A 22,543-nucleotide genomic window follows, 5' to 3' on the forward strand; every position below is an offset into this window, starting at 1 on the left:
ATTAATCAATTAATTAAAATCCAGGATCCCTAGGGACAAAAAAAAAAAAACAAAAACAACTCGCAGCAGCAATGGCAATATTTAAAACCTTCATCCTAGTAATGAGAGAAGATGGTTCTCTGGTAGCATCACCATTGCAACTCATCCTGTACTGTCATTATTGCTTTTAGGTCTTTACACCAACAGGAAACTCCCCCCAACAAGAAATAAGGAGGATGAGATAAAGTGTGCACAATTTGATGACTGGAAAAAGGGAAAAATAACTCCATTTTCAAGAAGACAGTGTGCTCTTGCAGCACAGGAACCAATCATATCCTGGGCTGAATCAAAAGTGTGACCAACGGGTCAAAGGAGGTGATCCTGCCCCTCTATTTTGCTCTCATGAGACTCCGTTTGGAGCACTGTGTGCAGTTCTGGTGCCCTCAACATAAGGAGACATAGAGCCATTGAATCAAGTCCAGAGGAGAGCCACAGGGATAATCAGTGGGCTGGATCACCTCCCATATGAAGATAGGCTGAGAAAGCTGAGGCTGTTCAGCCTGAAGAAGAGAAGGCTGCGTGGAGACTTCCTAGCAGCCTTCCAGTATCTGAAGGGGGCCTACAAGGATGCTGGGGATGGACTCTTCATTAGGGATAGGACAATGGGTAATGGATTTAAACTAAAACAGGAGAAGTTCAGGTTAGATATAAGGAAGTTCTTTACTGTGAGGTTAGTGAGGCATTGGAACAGGTTGCTGCATACCTGGCAGTGTTCAAGGGCAGGTTGCACAGAGCCTTGGGCAACATGGTCTAGTGTGAGGTGTCCCTTCCCATGGCAGTGTGGTTGGAACTAGTTGATCGTAAGGTCCTTTACAACCCTAACCATTCTATGATTTTATGAATTTCCTCACAGCTCAATGTGTAATTCAGAGGATGGATAGCAGTATGCCAATAAAGCTGAAAAAATACCCCAGAATTCTTTTTTGGTGACATCATCCTCTACAAACCCATCAGCTTCACACGAGCTTTACTCCTGAAACTTTCTCAGGCTTCAGCATTCGATTACCTGCATGATCCTGCTGAGGACTAAGCTCTCCCCACTTTTTTCCATTTATAATCACAGCAACCTATTTTCTGCCCTTCTGTGGCAAAATGGATAATCCATATCCACAGCTAGTCGGACATCACTCATTCACCAGCCATACCAGAGACAGTTTTTTCACTGATCTTGGTTGAAATTAAAAATTAGATAGCCTAAGCATGAGCGGATGATATCTCTGCCTTGTTTTCAAATCCTCACAGCAAAGCAGCACTGAGAGCTCTTTGCAGCAAACTGTACATAAGCAGGACTGAAGGATGCAGCAGAACAACATAAAATAGTTGAAAAGTAGTAACTTTAGTGCTGCCCCCCTCAAAAGGAGAAAGTAGGGGACTGGGAAAGATGGAAGGACATTCTGAACATCTTGTGTGTGGCTATCCTAAAGTTGTTTGCAGTTGATATAATTTTCACTCAAAATTATTGTTTTTGTTATTTAGCTTCTTATAAGAAAAAAAAAATAGAATATATTTTTCTTTATCAGACTTGTAAAAATCAGCAATTCTGTTTCAGTTCAAAAGTCCCTTGGATTACAGCCAAATTTTTGCAGTATTCTATCATGCCTAATCATTAATCAATATAATATTTAATAAAATGCATAAGGCAGACTAACAGGCAGTTGATTTATTTTTTTTTAAGATACTATTTTCGGTAATTAAATAAAATTATAATTGTACTGGATAACTACACTGTGCATGACCATTTTAAGTCTTTCTTAAACAGCAATGATCAACTGTCTGGTTGGGATTAATTCTGTACCTCATTACATGAACAAAAAGGGGCTAAAACAAGATGGGTATAGCTAGTTGAGGTATTTTGAGCAACTCTCACAGAAATTCAGTTTTATGAAGAAACTGCTTTCTCAAACTTTAAACATTCTTGTAAGAAAATTAAGATATTTAGAAAAGAAATACTTCTACTCTTGTGAATGAGGGTCTGAGTGTCAGTGTTTGTAAGACTGACAGCATCTTGTTTTGGCATTCACTGAAACATATGCTGTGCCCTGTTGAAATAATGAGATTCCACAGTGATGAAGTCCCTGACAACTCATTCCAGCAAATAACTAAGTACATGATTTTTCCATACAGAATGTTTGTAATTAGCTTTCTCTATTTCTTTTTATATTGTAAAACAATACCTGTATTTTCTACAAGTATTTTAAATGGAGGCTGAAATGTACATTAATTTAAATTCAGCAAGATGGTTGTGACAGGATAAATAGAATTAACTGTTGTCTAGTTCAATGAAAAAACAATTTTTTAAGACCCAAATCTTTATTTATTTGTAAGAGAAAAGATTACACACGGTGATACTGATAACAACTTTACCAGAATGCTGTGGTGGGGTTGGCATATATTCAGCTAATATGTTGCTGGATAAATTTTTAGGTTGGTATTTGAGTTATACAGAAATGAGTGATATATGGCTGGCTATTTAGTTACCTAATACTTATTTGCTGAAATTCAAATATGTTCACCACAGTAGGGCTGGTTATGCCTTATGCAGTGAAGCTCACTTCCCTTTTACACACAGAAAGACCAAACCCATAGAAAATAGAATCTGTTCTGTGTGTTATTATGCACATGATTAATTTTACATACCAAAATAGTATCAACAAACTCACTGCACGGTGTGGATGATTCTATATTAGCACCATGCGAAATACTGATAGTACTCAACACTGGTGATTTTTAATAAAACTTGGATTTCATAACTCTTATTGACTGGATTGGTCCTACTTCAGTTGCATGAGTACACATAGCACACCACATCTTTCTGTTTTAGTTTCAATTAAGTGTATTAATTCCAGAAAATAAGAACCAGAACAGACAGTGATAATTATAACATTCTTAAAATCTACCAATATGAAGGCCTGATTTTGCAAAAGATCCTCCTGTATGAGAGCAGTAGCATTGATACCACAGCTGGATTTACATATGCAACTCCATCTTTCCCCACCTGCAGGCTGAAATGAACATTCATCAGTGACTCTCAACACTTATTGTTCTTTGCATCCAATTTTTATGATAAGCATTTATTATTGTGAACTTCAATTTCACATTTATTTTCTTACAGAGTAATTACATGTACAATTTAACTGTAATATTTATTTTTGTGTTATACAATATCATAAAAATGTTATACATAGCACCATCTGTTGGCTAAAATAGCTATAACACATGAAAAACAGCTTATGCAGATTAGATAGAAATTAGTGTACCAACAGGAAAACAGGAAAAAGACCATAAAAAATAAGGTGACTAAACTGCATACTAAAATGATCCCATATGCACCTTTTTCTATCAGTTAAGGAATATATTTCAAAAACACACGATTAAGGCTGCTGAAATTAAGAATTTTTGACATCCTGGGAGGATCAAAAGATGGGTATGAAAAAACTATTACACTTAATTTAATGTAAACTGTTAAACTTTAGTAAAGAGAAAATGATAAATGAATTCACTTGCGCATCATAGCTCGTTGCGTGCTTTACCATCATGCTTCTCTGGATCCTTAGTGCTCTCAAACGGCAGTAGAAATGTAATTAATAGAAAAATGATGGTGTTTTCTGCCGTCACACACCTATCCAGAGAATTTCTGGGGCAGAACTGTACTTCTTCCGCTTACTCACTCTGAAAGTTTGTAAAGCAGACTGCTTCAAGAGGTGATGCCCTTTGCTGATATTCAAGTTGTATCATGGTGGAAGTGGGCATGCAAACAATCTTCTCTGCTAGTGGGTCTGTATTTATTTAATCTGCAGTCTGACAGCCTTGGTGACATATCCTCAGTATGAAAAGCACTGTGAGGAGAAAGGCTTGGCATTCCAGCATTTGTATCCCTGCCACCTTTCTCTGGCCTTGGGCATCCTGATGCCTAACTTGCGTGCTGGGAGCTCAGGCTGGGGCTGGGCCAGTATTTCTGCACATGGCCCATCAAATTTCTATTGAATTGTTCTGGCAGTTCAGGGAAATAGACTAGTAGTGCTAAAACCTGTTGTGTTAAATTGTGTTAAAACCTGATACTTGTACGTTTTTGCTGACCCAAAACAGTGACAAGAGTGGACAAACTTTTCATTGTTCAGACGAGCAATCACAACCCTCTATTTCCCTGTATTTAAAACAATAGATCTTCAGATAAAGAAATCAAGAATGTTCTCACACAGAGATTAATATGACAACTGAATTAGAGCTTACATCTAACAGCTGTCTCTTTATCCTAAAACAAGTAGTAGAAGAAACGCTTTGCGAGGTAAGAAAGAGGAGCTGTACCACTGTCAGGAATATCCACTCTTAGGTCTCTTGATATCAGAATAAAAAGGCTGTAGCTGCCTTGCACAAAGTACTGATATGACACAAACCCACACTGTGAGTTCAAATTTGATCAAAACATTTTGACGTCTTAATTTCATGCAGGTAGGCTTCTCTGTGCCTGATGAGCTCCATACTTACTTTGCGTAATTCAACAGAAATGCAGTCATGCATTTGATCTGGATCAGTTCAGAAGTGCTGGATGACCAAGTATTGTGGAGATGAGGCAATATCTACTTGGGATACCTTAGCTTTAAGTAGCTTCTGCAATTAACTCAGGCAGAAACACAAGACTGCTCCAGAGTGCATATTTCACTCCAGGCTTGCTACCATTGCAGCAAGAAGGAAACTGACAATCTTTCAAGACTGGATGTAACATATTTTACCTCCACTGTCTGTCCTTCTACAGAAGCAGAGGAAGTAATTAATTCCTTTCACCTGCCACTGTGAAGGAGACACATACACCAAACTCATCATTCACAGAGCACAAGACTAAGCACCCTTTGTCTTCTGTAAAAAATCCATCTTTATTGCAATTATAGCAATAAATACAACTTTCAATGATGTACAAGGCACCAGTGTTTCCAATAGTATATTTTATTTTCTCCAAAAGCTATCAGCAAGGGTGAAGATCAAATGGAGCTCAGGATTACTGCGTTCACTGCACAAGGCAACAAGACAGATATCTTAATATGGTCACTGTTATAAAGGAAAAGCATTTACTAAAGTAGCTTAATTACCTTCTTTTGTCTACTCTTGAAACCAGGAAAATTAATGAAGATATTTCTAATAGCAATTATGAGACTAGTGTTTGTCTTTTTGAGAAGCTCATACAGGACCTGATAAAGTTCTGGGATTTACATTTTTTTTTTTTTTTTGGTAGTAAATGTTCCAATATATAATTGAAAGCCAAAGTTATTCTGCTGGGAAAGTGTCCTTTACTGATAATAGAAACAGCAGGAAGGAAAGCCGCAATGCACTGAAATTAGCCTTTGATTTTATAATAACACTGTTCACATTTGTCAATAAATTGAAAAGTTACAGTGTATATCTATAGAATATCATCTATAGAATATCATCGAAAAAGATTACAGCCCAAAATATCCTTTTATTCCCTCACATTAGTTAACATACTGCAGACAAAACAATAATCTTTCACTCTTTGGCTTTCTATATTCCACTCACCAGCTAGAATAAACAGACTTCTGTAATTATCTGCTCCAACAAAATGTATGGAAACACAAATTATTTAGGTTACTATCTCCTGGCATAAATGAAATCAAGAATTATTGTTTCACTTTTACAGGCCTAAATGCTGAACACTAGAGAATAGGCACAGGGAAACCAGGGAGAAGTTCTCTAGTGGTCTTGCTTAGTGTATATTTGCTTCATAATTTGCACTGACATTTCACTTATATGTATTTGAGGACAGAAAACCTTCCCTGTGGATCTTAGGATCCCTGTGTGAGGCTTAGCTTGCAGTCTTTCCTCCTGTTGGTCAGAGAACAACATAGCAACTAGTGTATTTTGTTGTTTAAGGCAAAGGCAAAGTGTGTTTTGATTCAATGGCAGATAATCTGACTTTACTTATTATTTCTTTTAGGTATGTTATGTTTATTCATTTTTAATCCATCTCCATACACATGAAGGTCAAGACAGGCATCAGGAACAATCAACACGTATCTGTCAATATGAAATTGTGCTGGACCAACCTGGTGAGTACAAGATACCTTGACTTTGGTAAGGCTTCTGGCATTGTCTCCTGTGTCATTTTCATCTGGAAGCACTAGCATTCTCTAATACTAATAATGAATGATTCAATATCTGGCAGCTAGTAACAAGAAAAGTGTTTGTGCAGCCTGGTGGAGAGGAGGTAAGGATGATCAAAGAGCCTGCAACTAATATGGAGGATTTACAAAAATTGCAAATTTCTCAGTAGGGATGGACAGCATAACAAGGGGCAAATCGCACCTTGCAAGATTCAGGTTGAACATTAGGAAAAGTCTTTTCCCTGGGAAGGATATTGCAGCATTGGTCACCAGAGACACTGTGAAGCCTCCATCTTACTCAAAACTTAACAAGATGGAATCACAGTATTGGCAATAGTCCTGCTTTGATCAGGAGGTTGGACTTCCAACTAGTGCTTCTATGGTTCTCTAATCTCACATGAGCTACAGAATTGGCATGCTCATATGACAGAAATGTCGAGCCATTAAGAATTACCCAAGTTCACTGATGACATTCTGTAGTGCTATAATTAATCTGCTGACACACTGGAGTCATTGTTATGTTATTCTAAATAGGAGTAAATAAAAAAAAAAAAAAAAAAAAAAAGAAAAAACACTCTGTTTTTTTTTTCTTGCCCTTCCAAACACTTAGATCCAACATCAAAGATACATTAGGGGAAGGTAAGTACATGCTAAAATTAGGAGCTAATCAACACTGGGCAGATGTTCTGGAAAAAGGGCAGCTTTAGTAGTTTATGGTCTGTCCAAGCGAATCAAGAATGTGTCCAGAGTCAGTGCACAATACAATGAACAGTGATAGATGTAATATGTTAAATAAACTGTCTTGTATGTCTTTTGGCTTCCTTATTCCCCTTATGAATCAAAAGAGTTGCTGCCATCCAAATCAAAGAGCAGGATCTGATAGCAATAATGTGGATTGCTTTCAATTCCCCACTATGTCTGCATTCTTTCTCTACCTACCACACCACCAATTGCAGACCCTGACCTAGAGACAGAATGCAAATTAGGTAAAGCGCTATTGTTTGGCAAGGTGGAAAATCCATTATTAGTTACTTTTTCTGCTGTGCAGGGCAGTTCTCTCCATTTTCACTGTTCAACGCAGTGTGACAGAAAAACTACCCTGCAGAAAGCTTTCATGCAATAACTGCACTTGATGTGTTTGTGCTGCTCTGGCAGCAGTGAAGAGCAGCGAGCAGAAAAAGTGGCAGCGATGGGAGAATTGCTGAGCCACATGGTATACTACATGTTTCACTTTGCTACTCTGGCTGCTCCAAAACTGAAGTTCTTGGCCATTCATCCATACCTGAGAGAAGTAAGAGTTCTGATGCTCTCCTTAAAAGCAGCATATTTGCAGGAGTGACCAGGCATACATTTATGAGGCTTATGTTTCTGCTCCTTTGCTCAAGCAAAAACAATACAGAAACCTCTATGAATGTTTGAAGGACAGGAGGATGGCCCTAGAGGCAGATAAGGACACAAAAATATTCAAGTTTGTTACACTGTCTCAGATTTTATTTAAATTTCCAGTTTCAGAGATGATTTCAGGTGTGAATGCAAGGGAGGATCAACCCAAAGAGTCATTTTTAATTTTAATCCATTTTTAATCCATCTCCATACACATGAAGGTGAAGACAGGCATCAAGAACAATCAACAAGTATTTGTCAATGTGAAATTATCCTGGACCAACCTGGAACAGTGGTGAATACAAGATACCTTAACTTTGGTAAGGCTTCTGACACTGTCTCCTGTGGCATTTTCATTTGGAAGCACTAGCATACATGACACTAGTCTGAGATAGCAGCCTTTGAGGGTAATGTGAGTGAAAAGAGGACCCTTCCCTGCTTGTCTAAAGGTGCAGGTAGGAATAGCACAGTCCTGTCTTACCTGTATTCGTGACTGGAGTGTTCCCGGGTGACCTTTGACTTATTTGGCTTACTGACTCCATGAAAACAGTAGACTCTGAAGAGGAATGTTCAAGTACAGGTACTCATCAGGCACAGCCAGAATCCTTGCTTCAGTGATTCTGTTTATTTACAGAAATCATTTAGTATAGTGTATACTGTCAGAAGCTGTTTTGATGTGGTTTAAAATATTTAAACGGAGGCTTCTGGGGAAGCCTTTGGTCACTCCCTGTGCTTCTTATCATTCTCTACTCCTTGACAGACAGCAAGCAACAGCTTGGTATCAAAAGCTCTGCAGAAGCTGCATAAATGGGAAAAGAGAAAGAGAAATTTATTTACCCTAAATACCTATTTAGGTAAAGTTACACAGCCAACCACATAGTTAATCCAACAGTAGAAGACTGGGAAATAAGCTCCCGTCCTCCCAGGACAAGTGTAGCTTTTAAAGCACCAGGACAAAGCTCAAGTGCCATACTGCACAGCCTGAGTACATGATCTCTGCAAGATCTGTAGCAGCATGGTCTGAGTTCAGGCCAGCCCTGGAGCTGGTTTTGCTTTTCCCATCTGATGGACCGAGCAACTTTTTCTAAATCTGAAGCCATCACAGCACTCCTGTCTCCTGAGTAGAGGAGACATATCTAAACTGATATGGTTTAGAAGACTATTTTTGTGGAGGCAGAACAGTTAATGTTGTGAAGTCAATTAACACTACTGAAAAATAAGTAGGTCTCTTCCTTTTGTAGCAGCACATATCTATAAGTGAGTAGAAGCACAGTCTAGAGGAGAGGATATGGTGGTAAACATGAGCCACCCGCCTGACTGTGTTTCTTGCTGGGAGTTGTACTGGTGGCAGCTTCTCCTTTCCTTTCACCTTCCCACTTGACTTCCCACTCAGCTGTGTGCTGAGGCTCCTGCTCTGTGGGGCAGGAAGATGGAAGAGGTAGAGGAGTATCTTACAGCAGAATTGATTCCCAGTAGCAGGCCAACTTTTGCTTTTAATTATTTGCATGGTCATCTCATTTATTGTTTTATCTAGAAGGCTCACATGCATGGGGCATTGTGTAGTGTATCTTGCCTAGCTAAAAATAAATTGGAGCTAGATAGCAAATTCACCTTCCATTTGTTCCACTAGGTGTATCACTGTGTATATGATATATACGTTACTTCCTAAGCCAAAAAACATTCATTTTCTCTGAACATCTGGCTGGCATCTGTGAAATCTGCAGTATGCATCATTAATCAGAATATCATTGTGAGATTTGGTAGTGACAGATAGCTAGGGTAAATTCACTATATTAATGCAATAATGCTCACTGGGTACTACAAAGCTACAGCTTTCACTGTGCACTTGAAAAAAAAATTGCTTTAATAGAAGCCTAGGGTAAAAAGTGGTATTTGTGCTTAACAAAATCATCTAATGAACATCTGTCTTCATTCCTACTAGCTTGTTCTGTACAAGGTTGATGTCATATTCCCAGTTTCCTGTCCTAAGCTGTTGTTTGTTACTAATGCCTTAATAACTTTTGTGTGGATACATGCTACACATGCACGTGTAGGATAAATGTGTGTGTTTATGCGTCTCTGTATGTGTATGTAGAGTGAGAGGGATATATGGATATTTGCATATATGTACCGATATATCTCTCACTCTATATATACACATACGTACAGAAATGCACATACACACACATATATATACCCTTCTTCTGTTAAGTATTAGACTCAAGAATAGATTTGTATTTTAAGACTGCACACACACTCACACACACACATATATATATATACACATGTATACCCCCAGCATCTTAGCTATAATTTATGTATGGTTAATTCGGAGTACGTTCACATACATGTGTATGCAAATTCACAATAACAAAATATTTTCCTTTCTTCCCACTCCTCCCATTTCTCTGTTAGCAAATCAGTTAAATGTAATGGACCTTTTAACTCCAGCAGGATCAGGACAGCAAATCTATTATCCAATTGTCCTGGTAGATCTGATTTAGTTAACTGAAAGAACCTATTTTCAAAACATAATATTAACTGGTGATCAAACATAATATGTGCTTAAATTTCCATTGAAAATGATAAATTGAATGCAGAGCTCCCCTCCTGTTAACATCACCTACGAATTCTTATGAGATTCCGCTGTTATATGATTGTATAAGAAAAGATAGTCACTTCTTTACATATATATAAAATTACAACATAAATATTTGTAGTTCTACAGCAGGTGAACAAACACACCCCAGGTGAAATCAGAGCACATAGCTGGAAGGTACTGGCAATATGTTTCACATATGGAAAATCAGTTAATTTTTCTGCCATTTAGCAGAGCTGTAGAAAAACGTATTTCAGGCAGACTTTAAATAATTGACAGTATAAACTGTGCTTGAAATATAATTAGCCAATTTCCCACTTTTCTCATGGCAGAACACCTGGTTTAAATATTTCTTCCTTTTACCTTACCAAGGTTTTAAAAATCAATTTCTTCCACAATTAATTCCTCTGTTTTAAAAAGCTTTCCTTCTCGCACATGGGCATGACTGTTGTCAATTAAGATTCTGTCTCTAAGTACTAAGGAATTAGAGGTAAATTGGTGGTGGAGTTGTATTTTCCATTGATATTTTTTGTTGTTTTTTAAAGCCAAGAAAAATAAATTGGGTTATAATTGGCTCTAACCAGCATCCAAACAGGATGGAACTTTCTCTTTTTAGCTAAAGCCAAGTAGGTCTCAAAGAAAGGTATTTTTTCTCAGCATTTGAAACCGTCAGGGAAAATCTAATCTACACCATACCTGGAAATCCTTGATAAGGAGCAAGTAGTCGGTGGTTGCAAGATAAATAACAAAGAGACTTCATCTGATATCTTGTATTCCCAGAATTAATCCCCACATTTCATGGTATTTGACCCAGGTTTTTTTTTTTCTAAATAACTGTTTTCTTGCAAAGGTTGTTTAGCACCTAGCATGATTAGTTCAGGGATGACAGTGGTAAAGGACACTGTTCCTTGTCACTCTAAACCTCACAGTGCTATGTCATTTATGTCCAAGACACTCTAAAGGGCGGAGAAAATTTTTCATAAAACCACTACAGGTCCTTCACTACTGGTGGACACAAATATCTCTGATGCTATTGAGGAATCTGATAATGCTATCCTTTCAATGGAGCTAATGAAGAGACAAGAGAAAAATTCCTCATAAGGCCTTGACTTTTTCTGTACTGAAAGCTAGAACCACAGTGTCTGAGTGATAATTATATCATTTTAACAGGAAATTCAGAAAACAATACTAGATGTGAGCTATGAAGAGAAAAGAAACAATGCAACAATTCAATGACCAGTTGAAAAATGGCTATCGTTAGCTTGGCATATCCCACACCATATATCCTGAGTGAAAAGATGCTCTAATAAAGAGGTTTTAATCCGGGTGATCCCAAAGAAAAGGAGTTTTTTTTTTCTATCTTACTATTGTTCATGCACTAACCCACAAGTACTGTTAAAGAAATACATAATGATTCTGTAAGGATGGTTCATAAATACCTCAAAATAAAAGAAAGTCAATTTTTGTTTCTGGGTATTTGTTTATTTATATTGCAGCATAAACAAGCTAATCAGAAGTATAGCTAAGCTATTGTTACAAGTAAAGCCCTGTACTGTTGTTTGGCTAAGTCTAAGTAAGCTGAGTATCTCTGATGATGAAGAATCATCTATTAGGAGTTTATGGCTTTCTATTCCTTTATCTCTGGGTGTCAGTTATGTGCCTTGGCTGCTGAATCTATTTCAGATGTTCTTCCAAATGCTTGCTCGGGTTTCCTGGTGATTTATACTGACAATTGTATTAAACTATTGGACTTAGAAAAGCCTCTTTTCTTGGACAAGAAATGAAGAAGGCAATGAGATAAGAGCAGTGGCTGATTCCAATAAACTGGAGATTTTTGCAAAGAGATATATGACTTCATATCAAGAAATCCTTTCTCAATAAGCTAAACATTGGTCCTTATAGCTTTTCATATCCTCACATTAAATTCCTCTTGTTCCACATTTTTGTGGGCTAGTGGTAAAATACACATGCTCTCTACTATAAGTTACTATTTTGACTGGTGAATTTTGGGAGGCAACAGCCTTCCCAAAATTACTGTCTCTGCAATTTCAGCATGTAACACAAGTAATGTCAGACCCAAAATCAGCTGGCTCTGCAAAACTGTAACAGTTTACAATGACAGAAATCTAGATTAGAAGGTCCTTAGCATGCAAGACATGCCAATATTTAAGGGTAATTTCTGAAATAAACAATTGTAATTATTAATACTAATCTATACTAGCACCTTGGAAGTAGTCCATCCCCAAATCCAAAACCAGATGTGGTGCTGTAATGAATCAAATAATAGGTACTATAATCATACTAAAGACTGCTAACACAAGATTGCCCTGATTGTCTTAAAAGTATGGAGCAGTGGAAATAAAAGATGAGTGTGATATTTTGAAGTCATATCTGTCATTTCCTAATCTCCAGACTGTCATACACTGAAGTTTAACCTGCCTTAATTAGATGCATAATTAATTACTGTCAATCACCAGCAAGAGCAATAAACAGCAACATTCTGATTTAGGAGAAGACTAAATAGGACATGGCAGTAGTAGCTAAGATTAAATCACTTCTAATGTTATATTATGACGTTATAATATAGAAATGAACACTGGGGAAATGTGTGTTCATACTTCTTTCTCTAATATTGTAACTGCTGTTCTAAATCTGCGGTTATGAATCACCAACTACAATCCATTTACAAAATCAGCTAACCTGACATATTGGTGTCATATTTATTTAACAATTACACTCCCTATGCTACAAGTTGTTGTAGCTTTTGATGTATGCAAGTCAGTTTTGGGGTTTCAGGAAATATTTGGTGTTTGGGGCAATACAAAATGTTCTGCTGAGTCTTCTGTGGGATCTATAGAGACTGCCTTTGAAGCACCAGATGACAGCTTCTCCAGCAATTAGCCTGACTTTTTCATTGCAAGACCAAGCAAGACTCCTTTTTTTACTCTCTTGAAAACATTTTGAGAAGGACATTACAGACGTCTGAATCCTTAAACCATAGAATCCAGGTTAACATGGTTTTCCCTGTGCAACACCACAAAACACTTTACTTAGTAAATGCAACCACCTGCTGCTCCTGCAGTCACAACCAATTTAATCTGCTTGTGTTTTGATGTGCAAAAACAAAGATTGAAATTTGAAAGTCCTGAGTGTTTTTAATTGTTCCTGAGGACTAAGTCTCAGCAGAAGAGAAATAGAAGTATTCAGTGATAAAGGAAGTGAGAAATGAACAGTACTAACTAATGTACGCAAAAGGGTTTTGGAGTGTGATAATAAATGTGTTAGTTAATATAACAGATAATAAACACATTGGCGATAATGAATATATGAGTTATGAGGGGAGGGTTGAAGAATAAAGCTCAAAGGAAAGTACCCCTAGCTGTGGAAGTTCACAGAACAAGGCAGAGAAGCAGCCTTTCTGTTTGGAAAAGGGTTAATGGATGTGCATGCAAATGTCCTAGACCATACCCTTATAGTCACATGTTAAAAAAGCAACATTTGTTGACTATAACACAGTTTTTTTGTTTGTTTTAAGAATTTAATTTTTGGACTGAAACAATAATATATGTTTTAAATTAAGACTTCTAGGAAATTATCAAAGATCCAAATCAATTTTTATAAAGAATGTCTCATTAGGCTACCTGAAGTTAATATTCCTTTCACAAAACTCTACATTTACTACTTGCTGCCTTTACCCACCTTTACCCCTTTCTCACCCAGATATCCCAATCAAGTTTAGTTAAGGTCTAACATGGTACAGTTGTTTGGCTTCTCAAAGCAAACTGCTGATAGCATGGAAATAAAATTGGGACAGACTGACCTAAGGTTTTTGATCACCTCCCATATGAAGACAGGCTGAGAAAGCTGGGGCTGCTCAGGTTGGAGAAGGCTGCATGGAGACCTCATAGCAGCATTCCAGTATCTGAAGGGGGCCTATAAGCATGCTGGGAAGGGACTCTTCATTAGGGGCTGTAGTGACAGGACAAGGGGTAACGGGTTGAAACTTAAAAACAGGGGAAGTTTTAATTGGATATAAGGAAGAAGTTCTTTACTGTAAGGGTGGTGAGGCACTGGAATGGGTTGCCCAAGGAAGCTCTGAGTGCTCCATCCCTGGCGGTGTTCAAGGTCAGGTTGGACAGAGCTTTGGGTGACATGGTTTAGTGTGAGATGTCCCTGCTCATGTCAGGGGGGTTAGAACTCGATGATCTTAAGCTCCTTGCCAACTCTAACTATTCTATGATTCTGTGAGAACAGCAGGATGTTACAAGGGGAGTGCTTTAATGTTCAGATACCCATTGCGAGAGAGACAGGAAGAGGACAGCTAGGAGTGACTGCTTACACCAGACTGCTGAGACCCTACTTGTTCTCCAGCTAATGGTGCACATCTAGCAGAAGATGAGGAACAGCTGCCAGCAGCCCCTTCATCACATTTTGTTCACAGCTCCAAAAGACCCAGATTATCTTGAGAAAGCCAGTCTACATCTCTGAGAGAAGGTCTAGGATTCAGCCATGTGCCCCTCTTCTTTGGAGGTGACAAGGCCCAAGATGAACAACTCACCCATGGCACTGTTAGTCCTAAAACTCAAATATTTTTTTGAAGAAAATATGAAAGCTTGTGATTCCGAATTTGCAGACTGAAGTGAAAAATATGGTATTTGCTAGATCTGGAAGTCTGAATCTACAGCATAATGATATATTTTGGCCTGTAACTGTAGTATTTATACTGCATTTTGCACTGCTGTCACTCAAAAAAACTGCTGTGAATGCTCAATCTAAGTTTGGTTCCAAAACAAAAGTGTTGTACAACCTTGTTAGCCTAATTTCTGCTCAGAATTAATATTAGTGTAATGACTTGAATTATCTCCCAAGATAATTCTTATGGCACCATGTGGCGCACAATTTCAAATGTCATGTTTGTTCGACTCATGGAAAATTGAAATAAAAAATTGCCTGGAACATTGTGAATGCAATACGTTACCTCTTTGGCAATGGTCACTGTATATTGTATTACGACAATTTTATTAAAGGCATATAAAAACTGATTAAACATTTTCATAGAATTCCACACTCTTTGCCAAATTCTGGTATTTAAAATAGGCAATTTACACAGGATTGTTAACAGACCTTTTTCTGGGATGACGATAACAGAAAATTAGTTGCATAAAAAAATTTCAAACTCATTAAGCAAGACAATAATCATGACATTAATTATGAATTTGCAACTGTGTGCATCCCTTTTATTAAAAACAAATATAATTTCTAATAAGAATTTTACTATACCTTGAAACCTTATTCAATTGTGAAGATATATTGATTTAAACAGTTGTAAAGAATAAAATAATATTTTGAAAATGGATAGATATAGTTTAATAAGTTATATTAAATAAGTGAAATTCAATTGAAGATTTTGTGATAGATTTAAATGATTTTAAATGATAGTATTTGTGTGTCATTCTGATAGGTTTGCTACCTCTTGTTTAAATTTTAGCTTAGCATTTAAGAAATTCAGGTTTTCTGTTGCAGACTTACATAATGCAGAGAAGGCTTTTCTCTTTTGCTCCAGCTGTCATTCCACTTGCTACAGTCTGTAACGACTACAATTTGTCCTTCAGTTGGCTAACCCAGCAAATAGTGTGGCTCCATTATCTCTCTAAGCCTTGTCCCTTGCCTCAGTTTTAGGAAGAAAAAGGATATTATTATCTCCCCCTTCATCTTCTCCTTTCTGGCTAAATCAAGCCCAGTTCACTCAGACTCTCCTCATAGGCTAGAGCTCTCAACCACTACCAGCATCAGAAGCTCTACTAGACTCTCTACAGTTTATCAATCTTTCTCTTGCACTAGAGAGCCCTAAACTAGACACAGAACCCCACACATGGCATTACCACTGTTGAATGGAGGAACACAACTACTGCTGCAAAGACTTGCACCTCTGCCTTCTGGCCATCTGTGCAGGGTATGTTCTGGTGGAGCCACTCAGGTAGCAGGTAGAGAGACTGTAGGAGGAAGTTAGCAGGCTACACTATATTAGGGAGGGTAAACAAGAAATAGAGTATTATTTAAAACTTTGTAAGAAGGAATACTGGGCCTTGTGGCATTGATCTCCTTAGGGTACCACATAAAGTGCTTCACCAGTAAAGAGACAGCACCTTGGATGAGATAAAAAATTGGCTATAAGCTCTTTGAGAAAGAGAGAAATGGAAGAGGAGGTCAAATTTGTCTTTATCATAAAGAAAAAAAATTGGCTGTATGGAGGAGATCTATGAAGACCATCAAAGTTATATCAAACACCTCTGGATCAAGATTAGATGGATTATCACCAAAGGGGATCTTGGTAATGTTAAGTGTCTGTTACTAACATCCCAGTTAGGATCTCAAGGTTATTTTAATTTACTTTGCCTCTCTATTAAGTCCTTGGCCAACAGAACCTGGTCTTTATGGGTCAATTACCCAGATGTTGGTTGGGAAAACAGTCCAGCAGTGTACAAGTTGTCCATCAGGTTCCTGGAATACATAGAGGACTATTTCCTGCTAGACAAGCTGGACATGCCAACTAGGAACAACACATGGTTATATTTACTGCTCACATACAAAAAAGGCTTACTTGACAACATAACTATCAATGGTAGCCTTACTACAATGACCACAACATTGTGGAGTTTAAAATTCTGCTAAGCACACTGAAGATCGGTGGCTAGACAAAGACTTGATTTTAGGAGACCTAACTTCAGTACGCTCAGAGCTCAGATATGAGGGATTCCATGCAAAGTATGGAGGGAAAAGGAGTTTGTAAGCACTGGATGTCATTCAAGAACAGCCTTCTGAAAGCAGAAGTCTATCCCTTGCAAAGGGAAAAGAAGCAGGCAGAACAAGGGATCATCCTGGTCTCATTGTTAAAATTACATTTTGAATGAGCTTAGAAATATAAAGAAGCATACCAGCAATGGAAGGTGACCAAATAACCAGCAAGAACTACAAGAACCTTGTTATGGCATTCAGAGATTATTTGTATTCTTGCTAATATATATGTAGTTGGTCTTTGTCATCTCAAGGGTGTCTGATAACTCATATTCACCTTACTGTATCAAGAGGTCTTTTTCTGAAGACTGATGATTCAGGTTTATCTTACTCTTTCACAAAGTTCTTTTCTGGAGACTAGGACATTGTGTTTCACACCAAAGATGAGCATTCAAAAGTAAATTTTCCACAGCTGCCTACCAATTGCAGGAATAAAGTCAAGAAAATAGAATTAATTAGTTGGCATGTGTATTTGACACAGATTTCAAGGGTTTGAAAAGCAATCAAGCGGGCAGTGAGAGATCATAGAGTAAGACTTTGATCACTCTTCTTCACCAGCAACCTCAAATAGGAAGGTTATTCTAATTAAACAACAAAGAACAGCTACATTCACTAGAATGTGAGATTTCATTTACTCTCTAATATGCAAATACAACTAAAGCCAAGGTGAAGGTTGTGGATTAGTGTAAATTGCCAATGATTCATTAATTTCAATGAAGTAATGGATACTTTGCACTCGCAGTGCTTTTCAATCCAGTGTGTAAACACAAACTTTTGTGGCTTTATACTGACATATTTGCAATTTTTTTTGACATTGGGTAGATCAAATACTCCAATCCTATTTTAGTCATAGCATTTTTTTGTATGAAGTTGTACCTTGTGTAGTGAGAAGATACCTAATACTTCGGACGTGGTGCATAGAGGTTGGATCTCTCTGCCATTCCATTTTTAAAATATAGCCGGGGAAAAAAAAAAAAAAAAGAAAAAAAAAAAAAGAAAAAATATGCTGAATTAAAAAAATCCCTATGCTGAATTCTGTGAAATTATGCTACTTGACAGCACTAGAGTGCAGATCCGTCAGTTTTAAACAATGTATCTGTCAACTTCAGGCCTGCAACTCTGTCACTCTTGACAAAACACAGTAATATTTCTTAATACTTTTAAAAAAAAGACCTACAAGTCTGGCCCTGTGAATCTTCAAATTCAGATGGTAATTTGAGATCAGCAGAAAAGAGATTTCAGACCACTAAGGAACTGGAAAGTGCTACTGATAAACCAAAAAAAAAAAGAAACAAACCAAAAAAAGCAGCAGAATCTGAATGAAGAGGGCTTTATTTAATATTTTATATTAAAATTTCTTGCTAATTAATTAGTTTAATGTCTGTTTGCTTTAAGTGTTTCATAATTATATAAAAGTAAGTATACTTAAAAGGTATTTACATGGAAATCCAGCTTTAGGACTAGTTCTACATAGTGGTCAGATTAACTACCAGCGGAAAATGGAGCCCCCAGCTCCAAAGCTTTTTCTTTCTTATTTACTATACATAATCAGACCAAGACCTTCTTCCTCAAATGCTACGGACATAATCTTCATACTGACCAACAAAATATCCATTAACACACTTGTTTGTTTTTTTTTTTTTTTTTTTTCCTAGCAATGCAACTAGTTCTAAAAGCCATGGTCACTCAGAGAATATAGTTAGAATCATTTCAGTTGAAAAAGACCTTTAAGATCAAGTCCCTACTTTAACAGTATCAAGTCCAACCCCATCCCTAAGCACTATGCCTACATGCCTTTTAAATACCTCCAGGGATAATGACTCAACCACTCCCCAGGGAAGCCTGTTCCAGTGCTTGACAACCTTTTTGGTGAAGAAATGTTTCCTAATATCTAATCTAAACCTCTCCTGGCCAACTTGAGGCCACTTGTCTTGTCTAATCTCTTGTTATTCAGCAAAAGAGTTCAACACCCACCTTACTAAAATCTCCTTTCAGGTAGTTGTAGAGAGTGATAAGGTCTCTCCTCAGCCTACTTTTCTCCAGATAAAGAACCTCAATTGCCTATGTTTATCCTTCGTATTTTCATTGAGTTACTTAGATACTTTGCTTGCCTTAGGAAGGAGTAGTAGTAAATATTTGTAACTGTGACACACTATCAAATTTGTAATTAAATCTTTAAAAACTATGGGTTTATATTTCCTTTATTCTGAGCGGAATTTATGATAATAGTGGAGTAGAACCCTTAATTCACTTGTTAAATAAGAATAAATTAAACAGCAAAAATAATGCTAAGATCCTAATATAGTTTTTTAAATTATTAATTATGACTCACAACACCACTTCCTAGGAGCTGATGGTTTCCAGAATGATTGCTCATCAGTTTTATATAACAAAAGTAATTTGTCTTCTTAAGTTAAAGCAATTTCTTTCATTATTCCTTCTGAACTTGAACAGATACAAAGATGTAACCCTGTATCTGAAATGTTAGTTAAGACAGTCTTATTAGTTTGCTTTTTTTATTTTATTTTTTTTTTTTTTACATATGGCTATAATGCTGATTGAGGCAGTTAAGTCTTAGCAAATCTTACCATTATTAAAAAAGGGTAAAAAAAAGACTTTTGAAGAAAAGAGACTTTTGCTATGGGTCTAAGGCATGTTTACCCAAATTATAACCAGTATAACCCAAGAATAAAAATATTTAATAAAGTATTTTTAAAGGAGTGGAATTTTTCTCTTTATACCTGTTCTTTTCTAGTCATTATATGAGCCAATTAGAAAGCCAAATGTCTTCAACATCAAAAAAAAGACAGCTAGACCCCAAAAAACACTAACAAATAGTTTTATTGTTACATACTATGGTGAATTAAGACTAAATGTAATCCTAGTCAAAGAAAAGACTATTTTTCAATTATACATAATCTTATCCAAGGTACATACTGAATCTTCAAGAAAAAATTCCAGAAGAATATTTCCTTACTTGATTTATTGCATGCATATACACTTCCAATTAGTAGCTTTAGAGAACTACAAATACTGAAGTGGCCTCAATAGAAATGATTGCACTCATACTACTACACTCTAGCAAGTAATTGTTACTGTAGCACTCACGCTTTAAAAAAAAAAAAAAAAAAAAAAAAAAAAGTCTTCCTATTCATTTATTCCATACGAGCTTCTTGCTAAGTCTCAGGTGAGAACCTTGTTTTAACAATTAAAGTGAGCTTGATAGAGGGACAAGAATCCATTCATCTCCAATCAAAGAAATATCCTGGCTACCTTACCCTTTCTAAAGCCCCTTTGCAATGTAGAGAGGATTTCTGCTGATGATTAAACAGTTGGGAAAGAGGAAACTTAATATCTAACAAGCAAAAGGAAAACATTTGATTCTGAATGGCTATTGCTGTAAGGAAGCTGATCTATGAGAAGCACTTTTGCTCTTACAAGTTCATTTAGGCTGGTAACAAAATGATTCTCCTCTCCAGCTGCCGTTTGTACAGCACACTCCTGTGTCAAGGTGGGATGAACCTCCAAAACTTTCTTCAGTGTGTCCTATGTGCCACAATCATACTAAACAGCTACTGTTTTCTTAAAAACTTCGAATTCTGGATCACTTCAATTGGCAATCAAGCCTGAAGCAACTTAAAAAGACAACAACTAGGAAAAGGCATCTGGATGCTATTGTGAAGGCTGAATCACAGACATACTGCTTCTGTCTTCAAAAACCAAAAAAAAAAAAGCTGCTCCTCGATCGTTGCTAAGATATGCACTAATGTGTTTACCGACTCCTTTGCTACCATTCCCCTCTAGCACACATCATTTCCTCCCATTGTTCATCAGAATAACCATGTCTATAGCCAGAGTGATTGCTAAATTCTGTTGCCACTTTTCAAGCCTGCCTTTCTCTGCCCTAAGGTTGTGGGTTTCCCAGCCCCATCTCATGTTTTAGTGAAAGATATAACCTTGACTGAAGTTCTTGACCCTCTTGTAAATTATCACTTCATCTTGACTACAACTCTCCAAAACTATGAGCAGAAATGTTAGATTTTTTTTTCTTTGTTTGGTTGGGTTTTTTTAAAAAAAATATTCTAAGAACATTCTCATAACTTGTGTCTGTATAGAACAGTCTGTAGGATTTTTCCTCCAAAATGCTGTTTCGGTACTGATCTACCCTGACACTCGTGGTGCAAATTTTTACTGGCACAAGTGATTTCAGCTAATAGCCAATGTCTCCGGGTATCCATTTTCCTGTCATACCTGAAAACCAAATTGTAAGCACCTCTAAGATTCTGCTTTCTAGTTACCTTGGGGCACAGTGTGAGCTTATTTGCAGCTATTTCACTCTAAGGTGAAAATTAAAACCAGGAACAATTATATCCATTCACCTAAAGTGACAAAAAATATGGTGGGGTATGTGGCAGCAACAAGGGAATTAAAATGTACATGTTCAAACAACAAGCTTGGAATACAGCAAAGAGAAGACCTAACCTAGAAGCAAGTAGTTGTTTAAGCCTCTCTTTTTCAGAACTTATTTTTGAATAAAAAACAGTTTGGGGCCTAGGATAAATTTTAGTGAGTTACTACTCCTCAGATTGCAAAATTCTCCGAGATATAACTACTAAGTACAATGGAGATCAACATTATCAATTCCTCTACAATTTCAAGAGCTTGAAATTAAGACCTTATAAAATATTTTTCCCCTTTCCTCGCAAGAATCAGTTTTACTTTCTTAATCTTTGGTAGAACACTAATCAAGGGAGGCTTGATGATAGAACAAATAGTTGCATATATATAGCACTTTGTAGCATTTATTTTATGTTAGACCTTTTCCTTTTTTCTTTTGAATATTCTCCAAGAGCATTTCTGGCTGTTTCCTTCATTGCAGCTGACAGTCTGATATTTTTTTAGTATGGTGTTTTCCTACACTTCCTTTGAAATCTATTGCCTTGCTGGTTTATTACTACATGTTACTATTTATTCTATATCTTGTGGTCCTTTACTCTAGAATTTCTTAATGTATTTGAAACCGCAGTGAACTTCATCTGCACTCTGTTAGGCATGTACATAAGTGACTCCAGTCATTCTGAATCTGATTACATTTTACATTGTCCTTTATTATTTAATAAGACTTCCAGTTCAGTATCATCAAAACCTTGCCTGTGACGTGATCTTCTGGAGCTTTATTCCGTTCTGCTTTTTCTGAGAAAAATGCTCAGACTAAATATCTTGTCAGGTTGAAGAACCTCCTGTCTTTCCAGAAACACTCTCCAGGAAAACAAAGGAACAAAACCAAAGTATATTCCAATTCTAAACAGTAGGAAACTGGGAGAAATAAAGTTTGTCTGCCCAAGATTCGATGCTGGAAATGTCATATATTGCAAAAACTCCCAGGGCATTACAAAGGGTCATTTGTCCTGGAAATGAGCAAACTGATTTCTGATAAAATGGGACCAGGTCAGATATTTCTAAACCCACTGTAAGTACATTCTGCTTTGTGCAGATGTGGTGAAAGACCTAGGATTAAGCAGCAAAGGACAGATCACTGTTACAGAGATTTGATGCTGCTTTCTCATTCCTCTGGTGGCACTTGTTCTTTCCTCAGAGCTACTAATCTTCAGCT

Source organism: Psittacula echo, assembly GCF_963264785.1.
Source record: "Psittacula echo genome assembly, chromosome: Z".
NCBI lineage: Eukaryota > Metazoa > Chordata > Aves > Psittaciformes > Psittacidae > Psittacula > Psittacula echo.